Source organism: Erigeron canadensis, chromosome 6 (genome assembly GCF_010389155.1).
Source record: "Erigeron canadensis isolate Cc75 chromosome 6, C_canadensis_v1, whole genome shotgun sequence".
Taxonomy (NCBI): domain Eukaryota; kingdom Viridiplantae; phylum Streptophyta; class Magnoliopsida; order Asterales; family Asteraceae; genus Erigeron; species Erigeron canadensis.
In genome coordinates this window covers 33,184,520-33,208,407 of record NC_057766.1, presented here as the reverse complement: position 1 = coordinate 33,208,407, position 23,888 = coordinate 33,184,520, and the positions used below count along the sequence as shown (strand labels likewise).

The window sequence follows — 23,888 nt, the reverse complement described above, 5'->3', positions numbered from 1 at the left end:
AGGGATCGATTACAGTACTCCTCATTCTGAGATAGATTGTATAGATTTTCTGCATCAACTTTGTCGAAATCCCATACCATCATTCTTCATGAACAATCAATTCGTTAATAAAGAATAAATAATATAAAGTAATTAGACCAGACTCCCTCAATTACTAAAAAAACAATCAATATACTAAGAGCATTCACAGTCATAGGCACTCATCCTCCAAGGACTAGTCCTTGTCAGCACCACATCAGCTCCACATCAGCCCAATGACTAATCCAAGGACTAATCCCTCAAAACACCCACAATCCAGAGACTAGTCTAGGACCCACCATTTATTTATTTTTAAACAACTAAAAATACAATATATATATATATATAAACTTGTGGTGCGACTGGTGGTGGCTGTGGTGGTGGTTGGACCGCGACTTGTGGTGGATGTTGGGTTGAGGGTTGTTGTTGTTGGGATAACCATTGTTGATAGTGTAGCCATTGTTGGTATTGATAATCGTTTGGTGATGGTATGTAGGGTGGATACTGTGGTGTGGATGGTGAGTTGTGAGATACTTGAGATGGAGCGGAGGAGTTAATGGGCGAGAAGTTAAGCACCGCGTTATAGAAGTCGTCACCCCTTTGGTTGCTAAAGTTTCTAGACATTTTGATGGGTGTTGTTTTGGAAAAATGGGTGTTTCTAGTTGCTATGTGATGGCCGGCGGGTATGGTGTATATGTATATATGTGTTTGGGAAGACAAAGTGTTTGGGGAAGAAGACAATGTATATATATGGTGCATGCATGGGTCGGTCAACATGACCGTTGCTTTCTAACGTTTAAAATTTTGAATTTTGCCTTCAATTAAAAAAAAAACATAGATCCGTTCGTCTTTGTGGGGACGAGGTGCTCTAGAACGAACCATGGACGAGTGACACCTAACGGTGTGCAAAGGTGTGCACTCGTCCTAGTTGCAGGAACGAGCGAGGGACAAGCTAGAACGTATCCACTGTGAATGCTCTAAGACTACTACTACTATATACTATAAAAAGATAAAATAATTCATTCAAGATACTCTAAGTATACTACTCACAATTCTTCATTAGTTGGATATGAAGACCACTCAATGTCATCTACTAATTTGTTTCTTACATATCTTTCATATCTTTTATAATTCCGAAACCTACAATGAATTCATCGAGAGATAAATGGTTTTAAAACATTAATTACAATGATAGAGGATCAAAGAAACATATACAGTACAAAACTATATGAATGAATGAATGGAAACTCACCATTGACTCATCAAGACCATTGATAGTATCCATTCACGTCTACAATCCATCCGTAAACACAACAATTAGGGAAGCATACATACATGGTCTATAATTAAGTCCTATAAATATATATGAAAAAGCAAGAAAAGAAACAAAAATAATAATAATAATACGAAAGTAATAAGTAGTAGTAGTCGTATACTCGTATCACCTTTGTTATCACATGAACAAAGGTGATACGAGTATACGACTACTACTACTTATTACTTTCGTATTATTATTATTATTTTTGTTTCTTTTTTTGCTTTTTCATATATATTTATAGGACTTAATTATAGATAAGCAATAGCTTAACCTTGTGTTGGAGTCAAGTTGCTCAATTATCAGTTTGAAGATTTGATGATGGAAAAAAGGTTCAGAAATATATACTTAAGTTCTTGGTTCTGGAGTTGGGTCAGCTTGGATACTTTCAAGCTAAGTCAGCCTGAACATCTTCATTGAAGAAGATGGTATCTTTCAAGCTGCACCAAAGAAGAACAACCACTTGGTCCGAATCGAAGATGAAGAACAAGGATAGAAGATCAAGCTGATGGGTGGAAATCAACTTGAGCCTTACAGTTAGCTTGGAAGGTACACCATCAGCTTGGAGTCTTGCAAGTGCTCCAGTGTTGTTACAACTTTGTATATATCATCAATCAACTGGATAAGTATCAGAAAGGACATTCTAAGTGCCTTGTTGATTATAAACATTATATGAGGTGTTCATGAAGTTGTTGCTGCACGATCAACCATGGTTGAGTACATAGGGAACAAAAAGTACAATGTCACCATAACCAAGTACTGATCAAGTAGAAGCCTTTAGATCAAGACGTGTGGAAAAGAATGGACGGCATCCAAGGCATGGTTGATGCCTATATAAACCATCCTTGGTGTCTCAAGAATGTGTGCATCAATTCATTATCTCTCACAACGATTAAAGCTTAATCAGCTTGGATCCGTGTTGAACTCAGCTTGAGCTAGTAGAGAAATGAAACAGAGTTGTAACTTACTATTCAACCAAGTAATTAGAATTGTAGGTTAATCTGTTCCACAACTACTTGTAATTCTTTTTATTTATCAATAAAAGAATTGGTTGAAAATCAGCTTCCACTTTGTTCTTAGATTGCACTTTACTTTAATATCTTTATATTCTGTTCTTTTACTCACTTTATATTCATATCAAGCTGAATCTGTCTAAATACTTTAAGATAATTTACATTCCGCATTAACATTTATTTCCAAGCTGAGTTGGTTTGGTTAAAGTTAAAAGTTGTATTCATCCCCTTCCCCCTCTACAACTCTTTGAGACTATTTTAGACCATCCTGTTATCTCCTTTAGGACCTATCACCTTGATTACAAAAATCATGATAAAATTGATCTATATTATAAAACTTTGATTTTTATATTGAAATATTTTTAAAAATATGTTTATCGAAGTCGTTTACTGTGATATACTTAACGATTTGAATATTACAAAATCATAATATGTCCATCAATGTTCTAGATTGTGATGGTTAAAACGTGGAAATTTATGACTCAAAACAAAAAAGTATAAATATTAATAATAATATAATATACTGATATATTTGGATAATAACTATTAAATTTTTTAATTTGTAGTTAAACTAATAATTACATCATCAATATACAATTTGATAAAATCGAGAGTTATGATTGGTTAATAAGCTATTAGGTCAATCGTCTTTTAGTATATATATATATAAAGATAACATCAAATAAGATATATTATATTCATAATATTAATATTAACAATGAAAAAAAGAACATGAAATAAACCTATATATATATAACAGAAGGTTATTTTCAGAAAAAAAATTTGAAACTTTTAGGTTTAGATTAAAAAATTTATATTATGGTATCATAATATATATATATATATATATATATATATATATATATGAGAAAATGGAGTATGTGGCTGTTAGATACTCAAGTTTGGGTGTAGAACCCTTCACATACCAATATTTTAATATATATATATATATATACATGCTTGGGCCCCCATGCTTTTCATGAATTAAAAAAACAAATGTGAGGGGTTCTACACCCAAACTTGGGTATTTAACAGCCACATACCCCATACCATATATATATATGAGGGTAAGGTTTATGTGGTTGTTGTACACCCAAGCTTGGGTATAGAACCCCTCACATCTTGTTTTTTTAATTCATAGAATTCATGGGGGTCAAGCATTTAGATATATATTAAAAAATTAGTATGTAAGGGGTTCTACACCCAATCTTAGGTGTATAACAGTCACATACTCCATTTTCTCTCTCTTTCTCTCTCTCTCTCTCTCTCTCTCTCTATCTATGTATATATATATATATATATATATAAAATAAATAAAAGTTTCTTAAAATAAATTTAAAAATAACGAGAAAGTCAAACCAGGTCGAACATCATCGCACTATGAGCCAACCTATTTGATCATGGATCAAACAAATTAACCCATGAGGACCCACTAGTGCAGCGTCGCGAAGGATAAAAGAAAGGGGAGAAAAATAGAGATTTTTTCTTTTCTCAAATAGTCACATTGATAGATGTAGAAAAGTTTTATCCTTATATTCTCTATAGATACAAGACATTTTTCTTCATTTTACCTTGTACCTAGAGGGTGTTTGATATGAGAGAATCATAAAGAACGGAAATGTAATAGAAAATGAAAATAGTAGGAAAGAAAATGAGTATTTGAAAATATAATGAATCATGTCGTTTGGTACAAATAAAGAATATTAACTATCAATGTTAACACATATAATATCATTAAAAAAACTACATTCCCGCCCATTTGTAGAGAATGGAGAGAATAGAAACCATTCTCACTTCTCCATTCTCGATTCTATTTACTGGAGTAACCAAACAAGGGAAGTGTTTTTCATTTCCTTTCTCCCCTTTCCATTTCATCGTACCAAACACCCCTTAATTATCTTCCCTTCTTCTCTAAAAGGGGAAAACAGACCAATTGTTATCTATAATCTATAAACTCTTATGTGTCCTTCACTGTTTACCTCAGTGGTTGGACACCCGGACTTTTGTCCAAGAGGTCATAGGTTCGATACTCTCGGCCTGTGATCGCCCGCCAGGATTTTGTCATGGCTTTCGTGGAGCTTTTAACGGGGGGGGGGGGGGGGGGGATCGGGTAGATCCACGGTATCTAGTCCGGATACCCATGATCCGGCCCTTGCTGTTCTTAAAAAAATAATAATAAATAAAAAAATCTATAAACCCTTATAAAACATATTGAATTTTTCTATTTTAGGAAATTCAACACTTTTTTTATACCTAAAATACTCCTATTTCTTAATCTTAATTCCCTTTACACCTAATCTATACTTTTATATTATCTAATAAAAAAAACAACTTTCTCTTTAAATGTTACATGGAAAAATTATCTAACACTACTAGTCCTTTATTTTTTAAAATATCTTCATTAACCTTTTAAATTAACTACTTTTTTTAAAAAAATTACTCTTACATTAATTATCTACACCACTTGACGCCGCCTCCACCACCAATAGTCGCTCCTACCACCACACTATCGCCGCTACGACCACCGCCGCATTGTGCGGGTACCGTGCTAGTCCCTTATAAAACATATTAGACTCCCTATTTTAGGAAATTCAACAATCTTTTCAATATCCTTATATTACCCCTTATTCACACATTACCTCTAATTCTATATCATTAAACTCAATCAGACAAACACCATACAAAGATTTAACACACAGTCACTTCTTTCTCTCCTTCCTATTTACACACGCATATCGATTCTTCCCTATTGTTTTGTATTATCATCACCGTTTAACCATCGCAACTCACGGGCACCAACCCTTGTTTTTCCAATGGTTATTATGAGTCAAGTCACTTCTCCTGTCAGCAATAGGCAAAAGCAGTTGTCTATTACGGACAAAGCAACAGCTAGCCTAGAATTGCATTCCACCCTCTCAGATAGTTCTATTGATGAAAAATTACCCGATGATATATATGATCTATGAATAAGAGACCATGAGAATCCTGAATCCAATGATAGTTGTAGAAGCCTCTGTAAGTAGCTGTATAGCTGCAAAACATAGAGTGATTTACTATCTCTAATTCTCCACCCTTCTAATCAAAGCAAATAACGACAGATAACTTGAATGTCAAAACAAGACCTTCATAAACAAAAGCTCAAAGGAATGACAAATGATATTTTATCTATTAAGCCTTCTCAATCATTATTACAAACTATTGATGCTATTGCTTTTTGTTCACAAGATCACCCTACTTATCATTGTTTAAGCGTATTTTAAAGTGAAAGTCACCCAAAGTGTAAGCTGGTAGACATTACCCCTGTATTTGGATAAATGATGTTATAAGATTGTTACTGATGTATGATATAACTTCTGTAGTCATATTAAACGTACAGACTAAAATTTAGACAGTCAGACCTAAAGTTTTTTGGTATCTAATTAACTCATCCTGGTACCAAAAGCTACCATTTTGATCTGTGACCAACCCATCTTAACCCCTCATTTTGTCACCTCTACGTAACAGTGAAGTGAAGATATACATAGACCACCACCACACATATAAGTCTGCACATTAGTGATTAAAGACCGTTAACGGGATCGGGCAACCAATTAAGTCAACCAATTGATGCCTACAAGTTTACAACCAATTGAACAAAACTATAATGTGTTATGGTCATATGTTCATAAAAAGCAAATTAAAAATCTTAACAAAGAAGCATATGACAATAAGTGTCGCCCAAAATATAAATTAAAAATCTTTTTCGGTTAAAGGCCGTCAAGGCATAAGAGCATATGACTGCAATTGTCCCCAAATGTATCAAACAAAAAAATCTTAACACACACAGAAGCATATTAAAACAAATATCCCACAACCAAAATATCGACAACGGAATGATAAAAAGAAACAAACTTGATAGAATACTACTATATACAGGAGTTGTGTTTCCTCTTCTTTGGTTGAAATAAATAAATAGATTCTTGGACCAAATCGCATCAATCATCATTCTTCTGTTTTTGTTTTCTTAAACATCTGCCTTCTCTCCTCATTCTTCTTTCGACATTGTTTAAGCAACTCTAGTATTTGTTCCTTTTCTTTGTCATCATCAATATTGCAATATGTTCCTGTCCTCCTTCATCAGATTGATTGACTTCTATTTCTGATTTAGCTTCTTCATTAGATTTACTATATCTTGTTTCATCAAACAATACTTCCTCCGGATCAATATACCTTCCCTCATATTTTAGTTTTTCTAGACGATTATTAAGGGATCGATTGCATTTCTCCTCATCCTGAGATAGATTGTATAGATTTTCTGCATCATCTTCGTCGAAATCCCATACCGTCATTCTTCAACAACAATCAATTCGTTAATAAATGAATAAATAAAGTAATTAAACCAGGTTCCCTAATTTACTATGAAAACAATCAATATACTACAACTAGTACTACTATTTATAAAAATTAGAATAATTCATTCAAGATACTTACTCACAATTCTTCATTAGTTGGATATGAAGACCACTCAATGTCATCTACTAATTCGTTTCTTTGATATCTTTTACATCTTTTATATTCCTCCAACCTACAATGAATTCATTGAGAGATAAACGGTTTTAAAACATCAATCACAATTGTAGAGGATCAAAAAAACATACATACAAAACTATAAGAATAAATGAATCGAATCTCACCATTGACTCATCAAGACCACTGATAGTACCCATTCACATCTACAAACAATCCGTAAACACAACAATTACGGAAGCATACATACATGGTTTGTATTTAACTATATATAATATAGATATGTGTGTGTGTGTGTGTGTGTGTGTGTGTGTGTGAATTGTGAAAGGGTCTTAAACTACGAAGCGCTTTGACACAGCTTAAACCTGTGCTTTGATACAACTCCACCATTTCCGATCACCACCCATTCCCTTTATAAATTATATTAAAAAAAAAGATCATAGTGTTAAGAGATGATGGTGGGGAAAAGAGGAGCGCTAAGCTGTATCATAGTGTTAAAAGTTATGATTTGATACAGTTAAACGTACACTCTGCATTATAAGACACTTCGCACCAGATCCTTATCATACATGCATAGGGGTTAGGTATTGTAAAACAAGTATTAAGGTAAAACAAATAAGACAAGATCTTGACCTTTAGATCATGATTAAATTGTTGTGCGAAGATTCACGAAGCAATTGATGTCTGATGATTTTCATGATGCACGTCGATTTTCAGTGAAAAAAACCCTATTGTTTTATTTGTTTTTACGTTAATACTTGCCTAAAATCTACATACATATATACACACACACATTCATATAAAGAAAAAGTAAAATAATAATAATAGTAATAATAATAACAACAACAACAATACGAAAAGTAATAGTATCACCTTTCGTCATCAGTTAGAGATGAATACTTAGCCGCCACTGCTTTTGGTTCACACAAATCCATTAGATCAAATTTGTTGTTATTATTATTACTCGTATTATTATTATTATTATTATTTGAACGGCCTAATTCTTATTCTGCAATGAATTAATAAATCAAATCCATTTTGTTAGTTATAGAAAGAGAAAAATTGATTAACTATACCTCTAACAACAACAATTGGGCCAATTTAATTGAAATTGAAGTACAAAAACAAAACAAAAAAAAAAAGAGAGAGAAAAAATTATTACTGTAACTTATGCAATTGCAATTCAAGAGAGAGAGAGAGGACCTGGCTGTCTGACGGAATCGGTGTAGGATGTAGAAGGAAGAAAAGAGAGGACCTGGCTGGCGGCAATTGAGATAATAAACGGATCGTTCTAGGGTTAGCTTTGGGTATCCTCCCCCACAATGAATAAATGAATATCATACTCGTTAGGGAAAAATTAATAATAGAAAGAATTTTGGATGCCAATAACATTTTGGATAGTATATGGGAGGTTAATAGGTAGACTAAACTCCTGCCAAATGTCCTTTTAGGTTCCATCAAATGTTTAAAAAAAAATCCCACTCTTGCTGAGCATGAGCTCATGATTAAAAAAAAATCCCACTCTTGCTGAGCATGAGCTCATGAATCATGAGCTCTGTTTCTAGAGACAAAAACTCCAACCACTAATCCAATCTAGTTGTTTTATATTATACTCGTTAAGATGAGCAAAAGCCAAACCAAAAATCCAAACCGAGAAAATCATAAACCAAAAAAACCAATGTTTTTTGGTTTTGGTTTTCTGAAAACCAAAACTTGCGGTTCGGTTTCGGTTTCATATAAAAAACCGAACCAAACTAAACATATATATTATTAACTTTATTTCTATATTTATATCATTTTATTAATCATTTTGGTAAATATGTTAATATATTTGTATTTTTAATTTTTATAAATATATTAACTTGATTTGTTTATTAAGAATGATAGAAAATGATTAATAAAAATTTATTTAGACTGTATATCTTTAGGGAGTTGTAAGGATAATATGTCTTTAAAATTTAAGAATATTTGTTTTGATGGTAAAAGATTTATGATAGATTTTTAATATAATTATTTATTAATAAGCAAAAAAGAAAAAAAAAGCCAAAATAAAAAAAGAGCTAAATTAATAATAAGTGAGAATTAGGCATAAAAAAAGAAATTAAAAGTGTCAAGTGTACCCTCAACCTTCTTTTAGAAGGCCCCTTTGAAACATCATTTGAATCATCATTTTCCATTTCATTGTGAAAATCTTTCAATCTTGTACCCGTTTGCTTTAGTTATATTATAAATTATTTCACGCGTAACCATTTAATTCCATTTTCTCATTTTCTTCTTGTTCTCTCCTTTAACTTTCTAACATTGTTGCACTTCCTTTTTCTCCTCTCGTTAGTGAGAAAATGGCCATCCATTTTCATTATAAAAAAAAACACCCTGAAAATTTCGTGTCAATCATGTTCTAAAAAATACCAAGAAAACAAGAAAAATAAAATAAAAATCTCTAACCATCTCTAAATTATGTTTATTGGTGAGTCATAGTTCCAATCGTTTAAAATAGCATAGTACTCTTTATCATATACCAAATATATACCCGCACGACGCAACAACAGAGACGGGTGGTGAATGTGTCAATAGTGGTGACGGTGAGTTATTAATATAAAATAGTTTTAATGTTAGGAGGTGGTAGTTGTAAATAATATCATTAAAGTTCTATAGGATTATTAAGTAAAGTTATTTATATTAACGAATAAAAAAGGGTAGTTTAGTTTATCAAATTGTTTATTAAGAAATTTAGAAAGCGTAAATGGTTTATGAGATATCATATATATACATATAAATACTACTTCTAATACTCGTACGATGTACGGTAGCTATATAGATTGTATTATAAGAAATTCGAATATGCCTCATACATGATTTGTGAGTATGAAATAAATTGTGATTAAAGTAAACCGGTGATTAGTGAAGTTAAATTATAATAAACAGTAATGATAAATATAATAAGAAAACGATCAAATAGCCTTGTGATATCGGATCGTAAACTCAAATTTTTGAAGTCTTCATGTTAATAACTTATTATAAGTAATAGGAGTTAGAAGAATAAATAGAGAAAAAGACGCAATTTATTAACAAAAAAACGATCAATTAGATAAGGTTATAATATATGTCTTTTGTATTAATAAGTCAAGAGTTAGAGTTTAATTCTAAGTCTAAGGAATTTGAATCCATATACAATTAAAAAAGCTAATTTAATAAAATAAATAAATTAAAAAGACACGTGTCGATCAAGAATTACACCATGTGGCGTTTCAAAAACATTTCAATCCTGTTTTAGTTTATTGGTAGATTTATACAAGTTTTAGGTAAAATAAAACAAGTTTAAAGTAAAACAATATATAGGTTTCTTTTCGCTGAAAATCACCGTGCATCAATTGCTTTGTGAATGTTTATATATATATATATGGAAAAAGTGAATATAAGGTTATCCGACACTTAAACTTAGATGTGAAATCCTCACATGTTAATATTTTAATATTTTATGTTTAATAAATAGATGTTTGGCCTCCCATGAATTTTTTGGATTAAAAAAGGGAGATGATTAATCCTCCTAAAAGAATAGTCTAAAAATCTTCCAAACTATTAAATGAAGACATGTGAAAATATTAGGAGGCAAGATTATGAAAGAGAATTAGTTGATAACACATGTCATCTTTTTATAGTTTTAGGAGGATTTTTAGGCTAATCTTTAAGAGGATTCTCATTTTCCATAAGTTTTGATAAAACTACCACACATGTGCTTTAGTAACTTGTATAGTATGTTCACAAAGTTATACTGTGTGGTAAATTTATTAAAATCTGTGATACGGATATCATTTCCATATATATATATATATATATATATATATATATAGGTTTCTTATGACATCTTTTTCTCCTAACGGTTTGATTTAATCTTGATTAATTAGGGTATCATGATACATCAACCCACACCATTTCATACCACCCACCAATAACATGTTGCCAAGTCATTTTATTACATCAAACCAAGAACTTGTTATTTTTTACAAAATGTCATGATATAAACTCATTATTTAATTTTTATTTATATATCTGATTATTGAAATTTGAAAGCATGAATGGTGATTTCCAAGATATCCAATTGGTGATCTTTCAATTGTCAAACACGGTTTCACAAACCAATCAATACCAAACCCACATTAAACCGAGGAAAGGAGAATCGGTGAACCTATGTGGTTTCGAGCAAACCGATTAGGGGGAGAGGTGTAGTCGGCAAGTTTCATCGGCAAAAACCATCAGCAAAAATCGACAAATCGGCTATACTATAGCATCTGGCTCGGCAAGTTTAATCGGCAAGTTTGGCTAGTTCCATCGGCTAGTTTTGGCCGATGCAAGTGAACGTTGGGCATAGGCAAGTGAACATTGGGAGCGTCTTTTTTTTAAAAAAAAATTGGTCAAAGTGACCGTTTTTTTTCAAAATATTTTTCAAAACTTACCCCTACCTTATTTACTATATATACATCTCCTTATTACTTTTATTTCCACTACTCAAAATTTTACTTACTCTCCATATATCTAATCTCTTTCACATATTTTCTTCAAAATGATTCCCACAAGAAAATCATCCAAAAAATGGCAAAAACCAAGAAATCAACTCCCGTTTCAACTTCCTCGCCAACAACAATACGATTTCGGCGGTTCTTCAAATCAATACCAAAACCGCGAGTGCGGCGGTTCTTCTAACCAACATCAAAACGAAACCCAAAACCTCGACCACGACTTCTCTCAATTGTTAAGCGATGAGTTCCCCGTTCAAGTCGACATGTGCCGCTTTGAACTTCCTTCCCAACCCACTCAACCCACGATCACTTTTGTTGAAGACGATGATGATGTCCAAGAACAACCCGACGAGGCGTATGATGATGTGCGCGACACCTCTAGCGAGGAGGTGGAGGCGCCACCTCCACCCGGTCGTAGGAAGGGGAAAAAAATCTCCACCTCCATGAGAGCACCCCCGATCGCGTTGAGTGCCGAAGATGAAGAATTGTTGGCCCAAGCTTATTTCCATATCTTTACGGATCCCGCCACCGACGATCAACAAAGATATGAATCTTTTGGAATAGGATTCTTGCATACTACAATACCCAACAAAAAAAACATCAACGAACATACCATCAAGTGAACACAAAGTGGAAGAAAATGCAACCACTATTGAACGAGTTTAGCGGCATCTACAATCAAATGGTTAATTTTTTTTTCGATATATATATACTTTTGTTCTATGTTTTATCTATATATGTATATACTTTTGTTTTACGTTTAATATATATATATATATATATGTTATTTTTATGTGTTTGTAGAAACATAGATGGGCTAGCGGTGCCAATGATGAGACAATCTTGTCCGAGAGTTTGGAAGAGTGGGCGAAACGCAAAAAGAACAAGGGATTCAAGCATATTAAAGCTTGGAAAGTTGTGAAGGAACATGACAAGTTTGCGTATGTTCCACCGGCGAGTGGTTTTGGTACTACTCCTACTTCGACCAAGCCTAATACTCCTACGGCCGGCACTCCTCGCACCGAAGATACTAGCGGGAGTGAGAAAAGGGCTCGAACCGATGAGTCTTTGAGCCACTACACTCGAGTTCCCGATTTGAATGAGGACTCGATGCCTTCATTTGCTCGAAAATCACGTAGCAAGCCCACGACTTCTTCCAAAAGCAAAGAAAGCTTGCTTGGTTCGGTTGAAGAGTATAGGGAGGTGAGTATTGAACACAAAGAAGAAAAGAGGCTCGAACGCCAAAGGAGGAGGGAAGCCACCCTCGAACGTGAAAACCTTGCGCGGGCATTACTACAATCCCATCTTGACTTTCAACGCCAAAAGACGATGGAACTAAACCTCCAAATCTTTGGTGCACCTCACGAACACTTGGTCGAGCTCATGCGTAGCATACAATTGCAACGCAAACGCGACATCGCCGAAAAATACGAGTAGCCATGTGATAACTTGTTTTAGTTTGTTATTTATTTTCTAGTTGTATTGTATTTTTATTGCTAGTTTTAATTTGTATTTGTATTTTTTTTTAAGTTTAATAAAAGTTTAGGGTGTGTTTTATAAATTTTTGAAATTGGCAAATTGGCAAATTTTAACACTATACTCACAAAATTGGCAAGTTTTGGCTAAGGCATATGGCATCTCCTAATTGGTTCATTTTTTGCCAATTTAGCCAATTAGCCAAATTAACCACACTACACCTCTCCCCCTTACAAACCATGTTCCACACCCTCCCCCCTTACATTTTCTTACTTTTGGCTCATTTTGACCAAAGGTTTTTATTGTTGTTGTTGTCGAATATTGTAAGGCACCTTACCTAATAGATGCAGGACAAATTAATTCATCGCCCCTTTCCAAAATGGCTATAAAAAAGCCACTATATTTTAATTGGCTAAGGTGTTATCTACATGTACATCAGTACATGTGATGTACATGATTTGCGGATGACACAATTATTTCTCCACGAACATGTCTACATGTACATGCATTGCAGATGACACAATAACAAGAGGGAACCAATATAAAAAAAGTAATGGAGGCAGTCCAGAATCCTGCAGATACTTCCGTTGCATGCCAAGAAATTAACTTAAATACTAAGAATAACTTCATCCAATGAAAATTGCCGCAAGAGAACCCATGTGGATAAATTTTGGCTAGCAATCATCATCGGGAAATATGAAGTGTTTAGAGTGGCTCTGATATTATGAAAAACCTTATAAGGTTATTGTATTGAATTGTGATCAATGAATAGGGATTACATGAGACTATATTTATAAAATAGCCTAAATCATTACAAGGAAACTAATACTAAGGAAACTAGATAAATGAAAACTAATATTATGTTTAATAAGTATTAATTAGAAACAACGCTAACTCTCAACTTTTTGGACCAGTCAAAAAACCTAAATACTTTTCCAAAATCAGGAGGTAACTGTGAACTGGCAAGATATTGCAATTACTACTAGATATCTAAATCAGTAAATCCAAGCAACTTGCATGAGATGGAGGGATATAATAATAAGTATGTAATGCCAATTTTTATTTCTTACTTAGCTGAACCTATGATATGTTAACGCACAAAAAACAAGAAGGACTCAGCTACGAACATGCACCATCTACTATAAGGAGTAAAGTTTATCTACACAAATTACCCATCCTGACCATTCCCAAAACTGCATGTTTTACACCCTCGAATCAACAATTTTAACTTACCCACAATTGTAAGAAACATTATGCATCAAGTCACTTCTCCTGTCACCAATAGGCAAAAGCAGTTGTCTATGACGGACGAAGCAACAACTAGCCTAGAATTGCATTTTACCCTCTGAGATAGTTCTATTGATGAATTTTATCCGATGATATATATATATGATCCATGAACAAGAGAACATGAGAATCCGGCCCAAATCCAATGATAGTTGTAGAAGCTTCAGTAAGTGGCTGTATAGCTACAAAACCAAGAGGCATTTATCATCTCCGATTGTCCACCCTTTTAATCAAGCAGATAACGACAGATAATTTGAATGTCGAAACAAGACCTTCATAAATAAAAGCTCAAAGGAATGACAAATGATATTTATCTACTGAGCCTTCTTGATCATAATTACATACTATTGATGTTATTGCTTATTGTTCATAAGATTCCCCTTCTTATCATTGTTTAAGCGTATTTTAAAGTAAAAGTCGTATACATTCTATATACAGTCAAATGTCGCAGCTTTCAAAGTCATCTTACATTGCATTTATAACAGTAAATTAAGTGATCTTTTTTATTTCTCTTACAATTTCTTGCTGGTCTGTCAATAATGTAAACCGGTAATGGTAAAGTCCACAGCATCTTATGAATGATCTTTTTCTTTCTTCTGAAGTGCCTCTTAAGCTTTAATAATGGACAATTGGCAGAGCTCCAGAGGGATTTATACACAGGGTGGTTAGTGATACTTGGATACAAAATGTCATGAAGGTGAGCCCAGACAACACACGAATATAGTAGGAATAATTAATAATAACACCATATTATCTAAATTGAAACAAACTTAAAGATAATTAGTCAAACGCCCAATTGTTCAATTTTAGATTAATAAGTCATAATGCAACGTACATATTACGCATCCAGAAGGAGGAGGCATCACAATGTAAACTAGAGCAATAGAAACACTTATTAGGTCATTAACTATAAGCCCAAGTATGAAGAGCATGCCAATCTTTAAACTCTTTATGACAAGAACCGGGAAGGTTGAAGATCTTGAGAATCTTATCAGCAGACACCCCCACAATCTTGTTAACAATTACACGAAGTGTGGCATCCAAGAGGGTTTTGATCCTCAGATCAATAGCAGCCTGAAATGAAAACAGGAAAAAATTATGAAACAAACTAAACAATGAATTATACTCCAAATTTATTTCCAAATATTTTACAAATACATATATTAGTAACTTGGACATCCCCAAGTACTACACCAACATACATCATTACTTATTCAGCAACATTCTACTAATTCCCAGTTCAACCATCTATTCAACAATAAGCATTAGAAACAATGACCACATACAGCTCCTCTGCTATGACCTGCAAACCAGAATATAGGCAAACCTTGCAACTCACAACCACATCAGTGCTAGAAGAGGGACCAAGTAGCCTCATCTTTCACAGCTCACTATTCCAATTCAACATGCACTAACCCAAGGACCAACAACATCACCCGTTCCCCAACTATTACTTATCTACTTGGCTAGACATCCCACATCTTGTATTCCTTAATAACATTGACGGTTTTCCTTACCTTTAGTCCCATAAGCTTCAATCTGATTGTTTCACTTATGCACTCAATAACCGGTTTCTCACTTCTTTCTTCTCCACTAAACATTCGTGTGTTATTTTCCTGCGAAATATAATAAACAGTAGCTCCTAATATAAGCTTTACTACCACATTGGCCACTGCAGTATTATTAAAATTAGCAGACATGCTTGTGATGATGTCTCCCCATTCAACCTGTATATGCTTTTGAGAGAGCATTACTTCATCATTTCTTCCCTAACAACTATAGAACAGTTATATTGGAAATACAGATGTTTATGAGAATCCACGCATAATTTGCATAGTTGGCATTTCATATTAGCATCCTGGTTCCACATCATAATCCCGTCTTGAGTCTGTAGTTTTCTTGCACAACCATCCATAAGATAAACCTATGAATTGGTATTCCTTGTAAAAATATACAATTTTGTGCCACTGCACTTCAGAGCTTCCATCTTAGAAGTCATCCCAAACTCCCTTGACAGCAAACTCACCTTCATTACCATTATTTTGTTTGCAGATTACTCTATCATTTCTGTCCAAGTTTGCAGTATAAGAATCTCACCCAAATATGTATAGTGAGCTATCCAATCTGATGGCCAATTCCATCAGCCGTTGACAATCATACTTGCCACAATCACACCAGTGTTGAAACCAGCTTCATGAATTCTTCTAAAACTAATATTTCTGTATAAAGGTCCGCCACTAGGACACCAATCATACCAAATTGATGTACTAATCCCATTTCTTACTGGATGTCTAATTTGAGGCCTAACTTTATCTCTTAATGCCAATATATTCTCCATCATCCAACTATCATTATAATCAAAATCGATGTCCCAAAAGTTCCTTCCTCTCAACTTGACAGTGTTTACCCATTGGTATAAGCTTCCTTTTTGTTTGCAAATATTCCAGATATGTTTTGTTAATAAAGCCTCATTCCAATCACTTGAACTTTCCAATTCCAATCCTCCTTGACTTAACATTGCTTGTTAACTACAAACAATGTTGAATAGATGGAAAAGGGTGCCAAACGCGACCAACGAGGACGTTGGCTCTTCAATGGGTGGGGTGTTGTTACAATCCCACAGCAGCCAAGTATCGGATTGGTTGGTGGTTTCTAAGCCTAGGTATCCCCTCCTCCGTTGAGCTAGGCAGCTAGCTTTTGAGAGTGACTAGTGAGTTCTACACCTAGCTTATGGGGATGGGTTCGTACCCATACGTACACACACACACACATATAATTGGGCCTAATATCCTTGTTTTGTATCTATACGTACATATGTATATATATACTAGTCAGTAGTCATCCAACAATTTCTGTCTATCATATGTATATATATACTAGTCAGTAGTCATCCAACAATTTCTGTCTATCATATGTATATATATATATACAATCAAATACATCCAACCTTAAAATAAGAAACACTCAAATGTATATATAGTGATGCATTAAAAGTCCATAAAGTGAAGTGTGTTCAGTATATTAATTTTTATTTAAGTATTTAACTATACATATAATTCCAATCAGATACATACATATATACACACATAGAATAAGACGTAATAGAATACACGTACACGCATAAGCTAAAAAAGGTGGGAGGGAGATTGTTTTGACGCAAATTGGTGATCAAAATCCTGCAACGTTTTTGCGACGAGTATAGGATCATCATCATCATCAAAGTTGTTGATGGTCTTCCAACGTGAAACACAGAAAGTATTAACCTTCTCCAAGATTACACTTGGTATCTCGGTATATACCTCGCCTGTAAATCCATCTGATAGATAATCAAGGATAACATCAGATTCAATACAGCATATGAAATCCATTTTTACAAGCTCATCGTTCACACAACGATAACAAACTGCACTTCCCTCATTTTTCTCGTTCGCGAACTTTATCGATTTCAGAATTTCTGACATGATGCTCTACGAAACTGACCGATTTATGACGATGATTTATTTGGGGAAAACAAAAACAAAAAAAAACACTAACCCTAATTTATTACTTTTGGGATTTATTCGCGACACAATGTGAGATAGGTATTTTTCAAACTAGTCCTTACAGAATAATCACTTAACATTTTCACTCCACTAACCTCCCAAATTAACCTACTTATTTTACTCACCGAGTCACCACTATTATTAACCTTTCACTTATTCTTCACTTATTACCAAGGTTAGAGAACTGGTACCTCGGACTCGACTCGGGAAGGAGGAGTCAGAAACTTTTGGAGAATCGTACTCGACTCAGGGAAACTCGAATTGGAATTTTATATAGAAACATAAGTATTTTTGAAATTATATATAATAAAACTTTAAAAATATATTCCAAACTTCAAATTTAAACATAATTGTTTAAAAACATTAACATAATAATTCAAACTTGAAAATTAAACGTTAGATTAGTTGATAAGATCACCCTTCATCATCATCTTGTCCGTATTCTTGACTCGGCGAGGTGGTGCCGAGTCAGGAGTTTATTTTGGAAACTCGGCTGATTCGGGAGAGTTTACAACCTTGCTTATCACCCTTTTCATCTTGTCTTTTTTCTACTTAACTATTCATCTTCAAATTTAATACCACATTATAACCAATCAAAATAAAATAAAGCAAAGTAACAAGAAAAAAGACAAGGATTAGGGACCACAAAACCACATGTAAACATAATCGTCTTCTTCTCATCACCTACTCATTTAACCTACATCCTTTAACCATTAACCTACTCCACCTTCTTATTCACCCACCCTTAAAAATGGTCTTACATCTATACATTTACATCCTCTCGTCACAAGAAATGTTAGCTTTGGAATGATCAGGCCAATTAATTCTCTTATAGCTCTCATAGGCTCGTTATTTAATGATGAAATCAACTCAAGTCTCATATTTGTTACTGATATCGAAATCACCAATGTTTTGAGACGATAAATTCTGCATTTTCAAACATTTAGTTCCACAGTAAAAGGTTTTTGTTTGTATACTTTTGACCATTTTGATGCTTGAGATTATAATGTTATCATTAGGGGTGTTCAAATTTGTGAATTCAATATCCGAAATTCCGAACACATACCTGAAATTTTCGGAGAAATAATACTCACGTATAAAAAATGAACAGATAGAAATCACCCAATATGCAGGTTTACATGATTACATATATCCATCTTGATAATACCTAAATAGTGATACTAAGTCCGCTGTCCACAAATACATTCCAGAATTACATAAGAGTTAAGACCATAGATTCATGAAATTACATATTCGTAGGTAATTCGGGCTATCTAAACACATTTAGACATAATTGAGATGGTTTCCTAGCAGCTTACCAGGATGAATGATTTTCTAGCAGCAACAAGATCACGGTTTGACTCATTGTACATACTTGTAACAAGGCCCACCTGACTGGCTCTGGCAGGATGACCCACCATTGTACATACTTGTAACAATAGCATAGGTCGTTTGTAGTATTGTCGAACAATAAGTCAGCGGCTCCCATGGGGTGCCCCAAAAGCCAACTCACAAAGAAAACAAATGAGCAAAAGACAGACCCAAAGGCTATAAATTGTTACGCAATGGTGTCACTTACATTTTCTAAAGAAGCAATGGCGATGCAAATGGTCCCGATATGTAACGCGCATCATTTAACAGCACACCACCATTTCAGATGCATCTGGACACTTTAGCTTCAATGATAAAGACAAAAACGCTAAAAAGGCTACTCTAACTATGTCTTTTGCAATCTACAAATAAAAATAAAGCTATAACTCAATTAAGATTGGAAAACGCAAATCAATTAAATAAAGAGCCAAATATACTACTACTGAGATAGCTTACACTATTTTATCTTTTGATAGCTATAGTTTAAAATCCAGAATATATTTTTTATCCCTCGAGTCTTAATAGCACAATAAGGAAAATAATTTGTTTAAAAAATTCTATTGACAGATGGAAATACATCCTCTCTTTGTCGTTTGGAACCTGCAATATTGCTTGACATACAATTGATATACAATGAGCTTGTTGCCTAACATAAGCAACAACTGTTGTCCTAAAAATGAGCAAATAGAAACGTCAAGTTTCACTTCTAACAAATACTAACCAGCTTGAGTGCTAAACTGCTAATCCTATCATATTCTTGTCTTCTAGCATAAAATATTTGTACAGGTGCACATACCTATCTGTCTATAGAACCTACATATCCATAACGGTTGGAATTTTTATACAAAGAAAATGTGAAAACAATTAGGTTGCCCCAATTTAATACAATCTAAAACGAATAGTTTGGCAGAATACCTTGGCAGCACATGAAGTCCATGTCTTCATATCCCTTCTGATCATGTGCGTTTAAATTTGAAACTGCAAACCCATATCTCTGTATGATATAACCGAAATGTTAATAAGGAGTGCCACTCCAAGTGCTATACCACTTTCTAAAACCCCTCATTATGCAATAAACAGATCAAATGTCATAACACTCCACCATTATCAAACTTCTACCAGAAATAGCCAAAATCCAGTTCTGAGAAGATCAAACGAAATGAGATAGCGACATGTGCACACACACACAGATATATATATATATATATATATATATATATTAGAATCCTAGTTAGTTATTGTGAAACTTTATACAAGATTGAACAGCAGCAAAAGTTTATTAAGTTAATAATAAAAGGAACTGAGTATTGCAATACTATTATAAGATTTAGCCATTCAATTAGGGTTTAAAAATTGGGTTTTTGTGGATTTTAGATGGTGATGATTGTTGGTCAGAGATAAGGGGGCCTTGAAGCATTTGCTGAAACCAGAGTTAACATGTTTTTGGTACTTTCATGATTTTTGAAGTTTTGTATTTTATCATTGTTGAAACAAAAATTTGCATGTAATCAAAATACAACTCCAACGCCTATCAAGCACTAACTCTCCACAGTAAAAAAAGAAACTACTTGACTAGTTGATATCGGATGGCACCAATAGACTATAGTGATATAAGCATAAAACTACCAAAAAACAAAGCCTCAACCTATCAAGCACAAGAGGATAATACCGAAAACATTTCAGAACCTATACCCACAAGACCAAACCCATAAAAGGTAAAAAACAACATAGTTTAGACTAAGTTTCAAGTTATTCACAGAACAAACCACCATTCATCCGATTGGATCCTTCTTATCCACGCTCCTGATCACGCCCACGCCAACAGTCTGCCTCAAGTCCCTCACAGCAAAGCGACCCAATGGAGGATACTCGGAAAAAGTCTCAACCACTATCGGCTTTGTTGGAACCATCTTCACCATTCCAGCCTCACCATTTTTCAAGAACTCTGGCTCTGCCTCCAGCACTTTACAAGACATAGACCTCCGGTCAATCTTGCTCAACAGCTCATCAAACTTGACAGTAATATGGGAAGTATGGCAATCAAGCACTGGTGCATACCCCTTTCTAATTTGACCTGGGTGGTTCATAATGATGACGTGAGAAGTAAAACTAGCAGCACTCTTTGCAGGGTCATCCTTAGAGTTTGAAGCAACGTACCCTCGTTTAAGATCGTCCACAGCAACATTCTTAACACTGAAACCAACATTATCTCCTGGCAATGCCTCAAGCAGTGCTTTCTTGTGCATCTGAATAGATTCGACTTCAGTTGTCAAGCCACTTGGACCAAAAGTGACCATCATCCCTTGCTTCATCACACCAGTTTCAACACGTCCAACAGGCACGGTTCCAATACCACCAATGTGGTAGACATCATGAATTGGAAGGCGGAGAGGCTTGTCAGATGGTCTTTTTGGCTCATTGATCTGGTCAAGGGCTTCAAGTAAAGTTGGCCCCTCGTACCAGTTCAGTTTAAGTGACCTCTTAGTCATATTCTCGCCCTCAAAACCAGAGATTGGGACAAATGGGACTTTTTTAGGGTTGTATCCAAATTTCACCAAGTAGAAAGCCAAATCTTTGACAATTTCATCATACCTAAATTGCGAGTATGTTTTGGGTGTAGTAGCATCCATCTGCAAAACAACACATAACAAAGCTAGTTAACATTAGAGAAATAACCTACAACTATCTTCGATTGCATAAAAAGAAAAGAGAAAGGAAGAAAGAAAGAAAAAAAAAAGCTACCTTGTTGCAGCAGCAGATCATTTGCTTGACACCGAGTGTGAATGCAAGCAAAATATGTTCACGAGTCTGCCCAGTGGTAATTCCTATTTCAAAATTAGGAATGGTTGAGTCAACGATCAGAAGAGCACAGTCAGCCTGGGAGGTTCCAGTGATCATGTTCTTGAGATAGTCACGATGCCCAGGAGTGTCAATGACAGTGCAGTAATAGTTACTGGTCTCAAATTTACAGATTGAATTGTCAATAGTTTTTCTTTTCACGCTCTGCCTTGAGCTTGTCCAACACCCAAGCATATTTGGATGATACTTTCTCCATCTCAGCAGCCTCTTTCTCAAGCCCATCAAGCACGCTCTTGTCAATTCCACCTAGCTTGTACATCAAGTGGCCTGTGGTGGTTGACTTCCCAGAATCGACATCTCCAATGACCACAATGTTGATACGAGCCTTTTCTTTACCCATGATAAATAAGCAAGCTGGCTGGCCGGCTGACCTTAAGATCACAATTCAATGTCAGATAAACGTAGTTTTACAAAGTATATTATGTATGATACAATAAAAATTAACACTCATACATGATAACAAAATAATCCAATGTCATAAAATTAGTTCAAAAAAAATTATAAGCATGAATTGAGTTAAATCAAAAGTAAACTTTACATCCACGTACAACAACATCAATTCGAAATAATAATTCCCTAACTAAAAGTCAAATCCACAACTTCTGCAAATCCTATAAGATATAAATAAAAGTGATAGTTAAAAATCCCAATAGAAGATAAAAGTAGAAAACGGTATACAAATTTCGGTCATCTGTACGAGAGAAAGATACCCGCGCGTTGCGGCGGTGATGGAGGTGATGGCGGGGTGGTGATGTAATGGTGGTGGCGGTAATAGGGTGATCTACATGACAGGCTCCGCCTTTAGCAAGTCTCCCTCTCGGATGTAAAATTTCGTCGAAAGTATATCAAATGACCTCTCTAATGAAAGAACATAGAAATTAAAGGAATAAAATGATTTATGATAGAGAGAAAAGAAAAATGAGTCATTGAGGTTTGACCAGAGAGAAAGAGTATTATAAAAAAATGATTTATAATAACTAAAATCTTTGCTCGTTATCTCAAAATCCGTACATCGATAAATTATAAAAATTATATGGGTGTTCTCAAAATTTCATGTTGTTTCATTACATATGTCATTCGATATACTTTCGACGCATTTTAAATCCGATGGCGGAACCCGTACGGTTAAGGCATTTGGCTATTTATGACCTATCACCGCACCATCTCACCGCCGCAACGTACGGATACTTACTCTTGTTTTATGCAAATATAGAATTGATAGAAGAGGTGTCTTGGGGAAGTAAATGTTTAAAAGGCTATTTGCTTTAATAATATAGTATATAGATATAGATATTCATCCGGCTAATAGCTTCCAGTTTTTAGATATGGAAACATAGAAAATTGAAAATTGAAAGGGAAAACAAAAAGAAGAAAACAAAGGGAAGGCGGAATCATCAACGAAAATTACCTTAAAATCGTTATTGTAAAAAAAGATTAAAGGAACCAGCCAGCTACCATACACAGATGGATATGGGAGAAAGACGATTGGATATTTTGACTGCAGTTAAAATCCCTAAAAATTCACCATCTCGTTCTTTGATCATCCCCTAAATTAATTTTTATTATTATATTATTGAGTAAATTATATTTTCGTCCTTTAAGTTGGCATGCTTTTTACTTTTTGTTCTTTGAAAAAAATTCAATTTTAACCTTAAATTTTGCAATCATGGTCCCTCCTCTAAACAACGTTGATTTTTGGCAGTGAACATACACACATGCTAAACACGTCAGGATAATAATGTCATTTTCTCTTTACAAAGTTCTAATATACTGAGTAAAGTTACATTTTAAAATTGAAAAAGCTTTAAGAATAATAGGTTTTTCTTTTCAAAATCATGTGTAAATATTTAATAGGGTAAGAAAAAAAAATCTCTTTACACGTTTTTAACGTTATTTTTAATATCATTTTTGTTGTTTTTCACGAAATATTATTTTGTTATTAAAAACTTTTGTTACAGACTTATATTTGATCGAGACTTCTTTA

General features: G+C 34.1%; 1 pseudogene; it reads right to left on the bottom strand.

Moving 5' to 3' along the window:
* Positions 1–6,047: 6,047 nt before the first annotated feature.
* LOC122606279 lies at positions 6,048–23,423 on the bottom strand (annotated as a pseudogene).
* Between the last annotated feature and the right edge of the window lie 465 nt (positions 23,424–23,888).